Source organism: Lissotriton helveticus, chromosome 1_2 (genome assembly GCF_964261635.1).
Source record: "Lissotriton helveticus chromosome 1_2, aLisHel1.1, whole genome shotgun sequence".
NCBI lineage: Eukaryota > Metazoa > Chordata > Amphibia > Caudata > Salamandridae > Lissotriton > Lissotriton helveticus.
Window position 1 is genome coordinate 324,001,612 of NC_136058.1, and position 11,860 is coordinate 324,013,471.

General features: G+C 41.2%; 2 non-coding genes across 2 annotated transcripts; both read left to right on the plus strand.

Annotated features, from left to right (window-relative positions):
• Positions 1-6,454: 6,454 nt before the first annotated feature.
• TRNAC-GCA (transfer RNA cysteine (anticodon GCA)) lies at positions 6,455-6,526 on the plus strand. The gene has a single exon. It is a non-coding gene; the product is annotated as a tRNA-Cys (tRNA).
• Positions 6,527-9,699: 3,173 nt separating this feature from the next.
• TRNAC-GCA (transfer RNA cysteine (anticodon GCA)) lies at positions 9,700-9,771 on the plus strand. The gene has a single exon. It is a non-coding gene; the product is annotated as a tRNA-Cys (tRNA).
• Positions 9,772-11,860: the final 2,089 nt, after the last annotated feature.

Genomic DNA, 11,860 nt, shown 5'->3' on the forward strand with positions numbered 1-11,860 from the left:
TGCCCCGCTCGACTGCGTGTCCTCCTCCTCCTCCAGGGCCACCAGCCGCCGATACTCGGCGACTGTGGCCTCCAGCCTCCGTTGCCGGGCCAATCTAGCCTGCTCCCTCCTTGTTGTTGATTTGGAAGGAGCAACTATATGAAGAAAGAAAGACATAGTCTGTAACCAATGCTCCTTATTAATAACACAAAGTGATTGAGCCGAAAGTTGGGTCACAGAGTACAAGTAGCAAATTGAAAGCACAGTACATAACTATTGAGGACAGTATCTATGTAACCTCCCACTTCTGCATCCTTGCTCTAACAGTAGTGGTAGTTTAATGAACTAATTCTACGACCACTATGGACTTCCATTACAGTCGACTATGACAGTACACCAGTCTTATTCTTCTTCTTCTCTCTTGTTTAGGGAAATGGGTACGTTATCTTATGCAAGCCGGCAGAATGACATGGACACAGCACAGTGAAGTTGCACCCGAGAAAAAAAGTTGCACACCATGATGATGGAGACAGACTTGCGTTACTGTACCGGTCCAGTACATGCAGGTGGTGAAGCTATTACTTTTCTATTACGGGTGGCACTGAGAATACTCTGTTACAAGGGCTACTGCTTAATTAATTTACCTTTCAGCCTACAGTGCAAATGAGTACTAGAAAAGGAAACTGAAGAAGCTAACTAATTTGATTATCTATCACTTCACATGGGACGTATTTAATGACAGATGAGATGACTTTAGGTGCTTTGCTTAATATTGAGTGAACAGTGATACACCCACACATGAATGACGTACTACAAGTAAACTAAAGTTATTAAGAGAGGTACGGAGTGTCCACCGTAATAACCAGATATATGCTGTGAATGCAAACGCAATACAAAGTACTGCTACTATTCATGGTAGTATTGGACACATTTACAATTTCTTTTCCTTGCCTTCCCTGCACTGGGACGGACGTGCGGGTGCGGTGGTACATGCTCTTCAAGGTAACACTTACTTCACCTGGCGACCATCTACTCTCTCTAGATACACATGTGCTATGTAAGAGTCAGAGAATACCATGCTCCAGGCATCCATTCAGTCAAAGTATACGCACACATACAGTTTCTGTTTCACCCACCCAGGCTGCTGTCCTTCCACCCATCCTTGCTTCATCATTGACCCAGCCATGCACCATACCATATTCTTTCCTTCCCAGCCACCTCTGGGTCCAAGCAAACACATATCGTTCTTCTTTGCCAGCCATCATACAAGTTCGCGTCCCACTTACTTACACCCTTCTTTCGCTTTTCGTTCATCCCATCCATCACGTTCGTCTAAGAACTTATTGGGATTCTTCTCACCAAAAACTTCACAGCTAAGTCGAAGTACATTTCGAGGAGGCTACTACCTGGTTGATTTGTAATTGTAATACACCCGTGCAGAAAGCACACTATGCAGTCTTCAATCTCAATAAGTAAGGAATATATAGCTTACCTGTTTCCGCCACCACCGTTTGATCCCCCACAGGAACGGCCACCAGCTCTTCTAACGCCGCCTCCTCCCCAGAGGCCTCCGAGTCCAAGTCCAACACAGCCACCTCCGCGCTGGCCCCGTCACCAGATGTTACACCTACAAAGTACATTTAAGAATGTTAGAATACACCACTCACTACTATATAATATTTGGTCTAGGAGAAATGTAAAAAAAACAGAATACAATGTAATAATTTGTGACTGTCTACTCCATAGTAAAAATGTCCCATTTTCCAGGGAAGGCTGTTGTCTTGCTGCACTTTTATGCACAACTGATGAATGCTTGCTTTTGATTTTTAACACGCACCACTTTTTCTCCTAACAGACAGAAGCTTGACTCCTGAGTCCTAAGAACACGACCAGGATCAAGTTCAAACTAGGTGAGAGTTCGGCTCGACCACAAGAAATGTGTCCAATTAATCGTCAGCACTAACCACTTTTCCGTTTACAGTTAAATAGTTTTATGACAAAGTAGATTTTAATAAATGTGTTTACTTTTAATAAAGCTTTTACACTTAAATAGACTCTGGTTTTTGTTCCTCTAGACTAGAGTGGATGAGCTAAAGGTTTTGGAATTTTTGCAAGCATGAGTGCCTCTGACACTTCTTGACTGTGCTGCGTACTACTCTCTTGTCCTGCGTACGATAATCTAGAGATCATTGGGGATCTATAATCGGTGACTTCGGGAGCTGAATGACTCTGCCACACTATCTAGTCAGTAAGGAGACAGTGCATAGAGGTATTGCTGAATATAATGGGAGTCCAATGGAATTGCCAAATGTCCAATCTTAGTTAGCTACACAGACAGACTAATAAGAATAGTCTAGTAATACCACAGGGAGTCATATTCGAGGCAGGATAAGAATTTATATCCAGTCTACAAGAAGATCAAAGACGATTTAGAAAAAATCGAATGAGGAACGCTAGGAAAAAATAGGTACTGTTTATTAAAATGTAAACTTACTGGGGCCAGCAAAGGAGCCCTCGCCTGCCCGATCCTGGCCTGCATCCTCAGCACCCTCCTCCTGTGTCCTCTTGCCCTTGGGGGGAGCTGATGTACAACATGAAAGAAAGAAAAACCAGAAAACATGGATGAGATTTTTCAACCAAATCAAACATTTGAAAAGAACAATAACAACATATTTTGGAAAAATAGCAAATAGATAGACAACTATTCCACGGGATCTATCTCATGTGGTATACTACGTTATTCGTATTGCCTGATTTGCGGAACGTTGACTTAGAAAGTTCCTATGTAACTCAAAAAACAGACTACTAAAGAGGTTTGCCTAGGCCTGGCACTGCAGGCAGCAGTGCGCAACACGTGACAGACAAAGTCCATCCTGCTTGCAGATCAGTGAATACTCAAACTATCAATCCACCCGCCACCACCGCCACTATTTCTTCTGATAGCCATGTGACTGTCTAAAGGAAGGACTGGACTTCAGTCTGTTGGGGCTGATTTATAAGTCCCTTGCGGAAGTTGCGGCTGATTTTCCTCCATTGTTGCGTGCCTTTTCTGACGCAGCGGCAGAACAAAAGACTCGCCATGGTGTTGGTGCGGCGTATATATTAAAAAAAAAAACACATATGGGCATATGGGCGATGCATCACGTTGTAAAGCCCTGCGCCATCAGGGGGCGTTCCGGCGCAAGGGAGGGCGTACCTGCGCAGGAACGAATCCTAAAAGTGGCTGAGGGAAATCTACAAGATGTCAATCAGTCACTTTTAGGACAATGATGCATGACTCAAACCCTGCGCGCTTGAAGCCGACGTACGGCTTGATGCAGCATTGGGGAGATAGGGTACCCCAGAGCATTGCTGGAGCTGCGCCATCGTTGGCACGCAACTCCAGCAATGCGCTGCCTTTACGGCACAGATGCGTAAGGCTTCTGTGACGTTTTGGGCCAATGGGTGGTGGTGGCATGGCACACAATTACTGCCGCATCCCTGCTACTTTGCAGGGATGCGCCGGTAATTGAAAATATGACCCTTACTGTCTAGCATTACGCAGTTCTTTTCTTTACAGTACACTCATACATAATTTCTCAGGCCAATGAAATGCTTCTGAACACAACATACAAAACAAAGAAGCATAGTAGCAAGCAAGGCTACTGAGAAGGAGAGCAGTGCACCTGAAAATGAAATGCATAGAAGATTTTGAAATATAATTTACCTCAATGTAATCGGCAGCATTATTGCTCTTGGTAAAGAACAAAGATTTGCAAATAACAGAGCAGGATAAAACAGAGTAGTAAATGTACTACTACTACTACTCACCAAGCCCGGGGACCTCTACGCCGAGCGCGTCCAGCAAGTCCCGCTCCCGGTCCATGACATCGGTCCAGCGGTGGGTGGCCTGGTTATATGTGCGCCGGACCCCAGAGATCTTGTACATGGCCCGGCACACCTTCTCCCACCGCTGGCGGCGCTCCCGGATGCCATAGCCGGTCGCGATCTTGCCGCCTCCCAGGATCGTCTTGGGGAGGCGGCGCTGGACGTGGAAGATCAGTGCCGCCACTTCCTCCGCGCTGAAGATCTCCCTCGGGACCACTTGCTCCCCCCTTAAACGCCCGCACGGGAGCCGGGCACGGGGTGCGGGACCCTTCCCCTTCTCAGGGTGCTTCCCGGCTCCCTTTACCATGGTCTGGGCAGAAATAAACTTAAATGATAAAGAAGAAATAGAATAGTGAAGAAGAAAAGAAAAGAGTTTAAAAAAGTAGTTTAAAAGTAACTAAAAGCTGCAGAAAACACAAAAATATAGAGCTAGAAAAATAGAGGGTTAGATAATAAGTAAAATTAGATCAAAAAAACTTCAAACAAGCAAAGGATGGCAGAGATTGAGAGAGGATAGAGAAAGCATGCCCAGAACCATAGCAATGAATGAGAAACAAGATGGCCGCGCCCGTTCACGACCGCGTGGGTAAGTTCGCGCGAGATTTTCCTTGCGAGTACGCGCGAAATTGTACTAGCGAGCAGCACACTTTGCGAGATTACACATAGCGGGCGAAAACGGAATTACGTCACGCCAACAAGATGGCCGCGCCCGTGTACGACCGATAGGGTAACTTGGCAAACGTATAGCTAGAAGCGCCTCGCGAACACGCGCAAGATCACGCGAACATACACGTCGCAACAAAAACAATTTTGTATTCGCACGTATTCGCGGCTTCCGAAATCGATCTCGCACGGATTCGCGCCCCAAAAAACGCGCGAAATTGCAGAAAAAACGATTTTAGCTAAACTGAAAGCAATGAGCAGGTGCAAAAGTTCAAACTTAACATTAGTAACATTCAAGGTAGTGCTTCCTGATGGGCCCCTCCAGAGTTTGCAACTATTCTATGACCCTGCTATGACCCAAACAGCAGGCTCATAGAATAGCACCATAAAGGTCCTGTGAAAAAAAAATTTCACTGCAACAAAAAGCAAATTACAGATAAGGAAGGAAGCAGGTGCCAGCCAGACTGGAACTTTCAAAATTACTGACACATTAATGAAACACAAATTAATTGATGGCAGTTGAAGAAGGGCAGGTGTGCTTGCTTTTTTCAACCACCATAATCTACAGTGATAAATAAACCTAATAGGTGCCAGTGAGGATGTACTAGAGGGTGGCATGGGTGTCCCAGAGGGTGGCAGTGGTGAAACAGAGGGTGCTGTGAACCTGTGATGATAAACCAGACGTAGAAACAACATAGTCGCGGCCGTTGCAAGCCGAAAAGTAAGTTCGCAATTGCGAACTTGTCCCAAAATCGGCGCGAACACGCGCCAACACAAAAAACGGAAAAATCCGCAAATCCGCTAGAGTTCGCGGATCTTCGCGGATTGCGAATCCGTAAATACGCAAGTTCGCGGATTGCCAATCCGCAAAATCCGCCCATGCTTACATTTGACTGCAGATCAAGAGGTCCCTGGTTCAAATCCGTGTGTCCCCTCACCCTATTTCGATTCTGTTGTTTGTAATTGGGACTTTTCATCAATTCCATTTGGATCCTCTTTAACAGAGTCAGTGTTCCCTTGGATATTGCACTTTAATAGCATTTCAGTGTTTCCTGCTCAAAACCTGTGAGTAAATGCAGTTTTTAACACTCGGCTTGTTATTCCCTTTGGGAAATTTCTGAAACATCATTGATCAATTTTGGAATTCGGCTCTTCCTTTCATAGCACTAAACAAAGGGAATGGACTATGAAACCAATTGACAACTTTGTTATACTGTTTGGTGCTTTCTTGTATTGCACTGAAGAAATGGCGTATAAAACTTGGCAGCGAAGCAGTCAATCTATTTCTCATTTCACCTCTGTCTTCAGTCTTACATATATTCCACCTCTTCTCTGTGCATGCAAAGTATGTGTTTGCTTGAAGCACTTTATTTTTGTGCAACGTAGGAACTATTTAATTTCTCCTTAAAAGCTCTGCCTACGTGCAAGATGTACGAACTATCATTGCAGTTGCAAGAAGGCTGGACTGAAGAATCAGGCCATTTGCAAACGCAAAATGGCTTTTTCTGATGTATTAAATGGAAGGTACTCGAAAGGGGTGTTTGGGTGTACCTTCCAAATACCGAATTGTAGTGGTACGTAGAAATGTTTTCCCACCATAATTTGGCCCAAAACAATCATACTTCATCACCATCTCAGTGATTGTGGTAATCAATCCTCAAATGATAAGGTGTCCCGTAAAAACCTCTTCCCCTTTAAGAATGTTTCAAAACAATCATTGTATGTAGAGGCATTGGTCCTATGTACCACTGCCTATTCAAATAAAATAACAATGAAACAAATATCTGTTTTTTAAATGATCCAGTTTTCCTTTAATAAATAATATTAAGGACTACTTCTCCTGTTCCACAGTTTCAAGGTTGTACTTTCTGGCACAACTTAGTATGATCCTCACACTCTTTCATGATGTACTAATATTTTGTCATTCTGATTTTACTGAAAAGATGGGGATATAGCTCAGTGGTAGAGCATTTGACTGCAGATCAAGAGGTCCCTGGTTCAAATCTGGGTGTCCCCTCACCCTATTTTGATTCTGTTGTTTGTAATTGGGACTTTACATCAATTCCATTTGAATCATCTTTGACAGAGTCAGTGTTCCCTTGGATATTGCACTTTAATAGCATTTCAATGTTTCCTGCTTAAAACCTGTGAGTAAATGCAGTTTTTAACACTCTGCTTGGTATTCCCTTTGGTAAATTTCTGAAACATCATTGATCAATTTTGGAATTCGGCTCTTCCTTTCACAGCACTAAACAAAGGGAATGGACTATGAAACCAATTGACAACTTTGTTATACTGTTTGGTGCTTTCTTGTATTGCACTGAAGAAATGGCGTATAAAACTTGGCAGCGAAGCAGTCAATCTATTTCTCATTTCACCTGTGTCTTCAGTCTTACATATATTCCACCTCTTCTCTGTGCATGCAAAGTATGTGTTTGTTTGAAGCACTTCATTTTTGTGCAATGTAGGAACTATTTAAATTCTCCTTAAAAGCTCTGCCTACGTGCAAGATGTACGAACTATCATTGCAGTTGCCAGAAGGCTGGTCTGAAGAATCAGGCCATTTGCATACGCAAATGGCTTTTTCTGATGTATTAAGTGGAAGGTATTCGAAAGGGGTGTTTGGGTGTACCTTCCACATACCGAATTGTAGTGGTACGTAGAAATGTTTTTCCACCATAATTTGGCCCAAAACAATCATACTTCATCACCATCTCAGTGATTGCGGTAACCAATCCTCAAATGATAAGGTGTCCCGTAAAAACCTCTTCCCCTTTAAGAATGTTTCAAATCAATCATTGTATGTAGAGGCATTGGTCCTATGTACCACTGCCTATTCAAATAAAATAACAATGAAACAAATATCTGTTTTTTAAATGATCCAGTTTTCCTTTAATAAATAATATTAAGGACTACTTCTCCTGTTCCACAGTTTCAAGGTTGTACTTTCCGGAACAACTTAGTATGATCCTCTCACTCTTTCATGATGCACTGATATTTTGTCATTCTGATTTTACTGTAAAGCTTGGGATATAGCTCCGTGGTAGAGCACTTGACTGCAGATCAAGAGGTCCCTGGTTCAAATCCTGGTGTCCCCTCACCCTATCTTGATTCTGTTGTTTGTAATTGGGACTTTTCATCAATTCCATTTGGATCATCTTTAACAGAGTCAGTGTTCCCTTAGATATTGCACTTTAATAGCATTTCAGTGTTTCCTGCTCAAAACCTGTGAGTAAATGCAGTTTTTAACACTCGGCTTGTTATTCCCTTTGGGAAATTTCTGAAACATCATTGATCAATTTTGGAATTCGGCTCTTCCTTTCATAGCACTAAACAAAGGGAATGGACAATGAAACCAATTGACAACTTTGTTATACTGTTTGGTGCTTTCTTGTATTGCACTGAAGAAATGGCGTATAAAACTTGGCAGCAAAGCAGTCAATCTATTTCTCATTTCACCTCTGTCTTCAGTCTTACATATATTCCACCTCTTCTCTGTGCATGCAAAGTATATGTTTGTTTGAAGCACTTCATTTTTGTGCAACGTAGGAACCATTTCATTTCTCCTTAAAAGCTCTGCCTACTTGCAAGATGTACGAACTATCATTGCAGTTGCAAGAAGGCTGGTCTGAAGAATCTGGCCATTTGGAAACGCAAAATGGATTTTTCTGATGTATTAAATGGAAGGTATTCGAAAGGGTTGTTTGGGTGTACCTTCCAAATACCGAATTGTAGTGGTACGTAGAAATGTTTTTCCACCATAATTTGGCCCAAAACAATCATACTTCATCACCATCTCAGTGATTGCGGTAACCAATCCTCAAATGATAAGGTGTCCCGTAAAAACCTCTTCCCCTTTAAGAATGTTTCAAATCAATCATTGTATGTAGAGGCATTGGTCCTATGTACCACTGCCTATTCAAATAAAATAACAATGAAACAAATATCTGTTTTTTAAATGATCCAGTTTTCCTTTAATAAATAATATTAAGGACTACTTCTCCTGTTCCACAGTTTCAAGGTTGTACTTTCCGGAACAACTTAGTATGATCCTCTCACTCTTTCATGATGCACTGATATTTTGTCATTCTGATTTTACTGTAAAGCTTGAGATATAGCTCCGTGGTAGAGCATTTGACTGCAGATCAAGAGGTCCCTGGTTCAAATCCTGGTGTCCCCTCACCCTATTTTGATTCTGTTGTTTGTAATTGGGACTTTTCATCAATTCCATTTGGATCATCTTTAACAGAGTCAGTGTTCCCTTAGATATTGCACTTTAATAGCATTTCAGTGTTTCCTGCTCAAAACCTGTGAGTAAATGCAGTTTTTAACACTCGGCTTGTTATTCCCTTTGGGAAATTTCTGAAACATCATTGATCAATTTTGGAATTCGGCTCTTCCTTTCATAGCACTAAACAAAGGGAATGGACTATGAAACCAATTGACAACTTTGTTATACTGTTTGGTGCTTTCTTGTATTGCACTGAAGAAATGGCGTATAAAACTTGGCAGCGAAGCAGTCACTCTATTTCTCATTTCACCTGTGTCTTCAGTCTTACATATATTCCACCTCTTCTCTGTGCATGCAAAGTATGTGTTTGTTTGAAGCACTTCATTTTTGTGCAACGTAGGAACTATTTAATTTCTCCTTAAAAGCTCTGCCTATGTGCAAGATGTACGAACTATCATTGCAGTTGCAAGAAGGATGGTCGGAAGAATCAGGCCATTTGCAAACGCAAAATGGCTTTTTCTGATGTATTAAATGGAAGGTATTCGAAACGGGTGTTTGGGTGTACCTTCCAAATACCGAATTGTAGTGGTACTTAGAAATGTTTTTCCACCATAATTTGGCCTAAATCAATCATACTTCATCACCATCTCCGTGATTGTGGTAACCAATCCTCAAATGATAAGGTGTCCCGTAAAAACCTCTTCCCCTTTAAGAATGTTTCAAAACAATCATTGTATGTAGAGGCATTGGTCCTATGTACCACTGCCTATTCAAATAAAATAACAATGAAACAAATATCTGTTTTTTAAATGATCCAGTTTTCCTTTAATAAATAATATTAAGGACTACTTCTCCTGTTCCACAGTTTCAAGGTTGTACTTTCTGGCACAACTTAGTATGATCCTCACACTCTTTCATGATGTACTGATATTTTGTCATTCTGATTTTACTGAAAAGCTAGGGATATAGCTCAGTGGTAGAGCATTTGACTGCAGATCAAGAGGTCCCTGGTTCAAATCCGGGTGTCCCCTCACCCTATTTTGATTCTGTTGTTTGTAATTGGGACTTTTCATCAATTCCATTTGGATCATCTTTGACAGAGTCAGTGTTCCCTTGGATATTGCACTTTAATAGCATTTCAGTGTTTCCTGCTCAAAACCTGTGAGTAAATGCAGTTTTTAACACTCTGCTTGTTATTCCCTTTGGGAAATTTCTGAAACATCATTGATCAATTTTGTAATTTGGCTCTTCCTTTCACAGCACTAAAAAAAGGGAATGGACTATGAAAGCAATTGACAACTTTGTTATACTGTTTGGTGCTTTCTTGTATTGCACTGAAGAAATGGCGTATAAAACTTGTCAGCGAAGCAGTCAATCTATTGCTCATTTCACCTGTGTCTCCAGTCTTACATATATTCCACCTCTTCTCTGTGCATGCAAAGTATGTGTTTGTTTGAAGCACTTCATTTTTGTGCAACGTAGGAACTATTTAATTTCTCCTGAAAAGCTCTGCCTACGTGCAAGATGTACGAACTATCATTGCAGTTGCAAGAAGGCTGGTCTGAAGAATCAGGCCATTTGCAAACGCAAAATGGCTTTTTCTGATGTATTAAATGGAAGGTATTCGAAAGGGGTGTTTGGGTGTACCTTCCAAATACCGAATTGTAGTGGTACATCGAAATGTTTTTCCACCATAATTTGGCCCAAAACAATCATACTTCATCACCATCTCCATGATTGTGGTAACCAATCCTCAAATGATAAGGTGTCCCGTAAAAACCTCTTCCCCTTTAAGAATGTTTCAAAACAATCATTGTATGTAGAGGCATTGGTTCTATGTACCACTGCCTATTCAAATAAAATAACAATGAAACAAATAAATCTGTTTTCTAAATGATCCAGTTTTCCTTTAATAAATAATATTAAGGACTACTTCTCCTGTTCCACAGTTTCAAGGTTGTACTTTCTGGCACAACTTAGTATGATCCTCACACTCTTTCATGATGTACTCATATTTTGTCATTCTGATTTTCCTGAAAAGCTGGGGATGTAGCTCAGTGGTAGAGCATTTGACTGCAGATCAAGAGGTCCCTGGTTCAAATCCGTGTGTCCCCTCACCCTATTTCGATTCTGTTGTTTGTAATTGGGACTTTTCATCAATTCCATTTGGATCCCCTTTAACAGAGTCAGTGTTCCCTTGGATATTGCACTTTAATAGCATTTCAGTGTTTCCTGCTCAAAACCTGTGAGTAAATGCAGTTTTTAACACTCGGCTTGTTATTCCCTTTGGGAAATTTCTGAAACATCATTGATCAATTTTGGAATTCGGCTCTTCCTTTCATAGCACTAAACAAAGGGAATGGACTATGAAACTAATTGACAACTTTGTTATACTGTTTGGTGCTTTCTTGTATTGCACTGAAGAAATGGCGTATAAAACTTGGCAGCGAAGCAGTCAATCTATTTCTCATTTCACCTCTGTCTTCAGTCTTACATATATTCCACCTCTTCTCTGTGCATGCAAAGTATGTGTTTGTTTGAAGCACTTTATTTTTGTGCAACGTAGGAACTATTTAATTTCTCCTTAAAAGCTCTGCCTACGTGCAAGATGTACGAACTATCATTGCAGTTGTAAGAAGGCTGGACTGAAGAATCAGGCCATTTGCAAACGCAAAATGGCTTTTTCTGATGTATTAAATGGAAGGTATTCGAAAGGGGTGTTTGGGTGTACCTTCCACATACGTAGTGGTACGTAGAAATGTTTTTCCACCATAATTTGGCCCAAAACAATCATACTTCATCACCATCTCAGTGATTGTGGTAACCAATCCTCAAATGATAAGGTGTCCCGTAAAAACCTCTTCCCCTTTAAGAATGTTTCAAAACAATCCTTGTATGTAGAGGCATTGGTCCCATGTACCACTGCCTATTCAAATAAAATAACAATGAAACAAATAAATCTGTTTTTAAATGATCCAGTTTTCCTTTAATAAATAATATTAAGGACTACTTCTCCTGTTCCACAGTTTCAAGGTTGTACTTTCTGGCACAACTTAGTATGATCCGCCCACTCTTTCATGATGTACTGATATTTTGTCATTCTGATTTTACTGAAAAGCT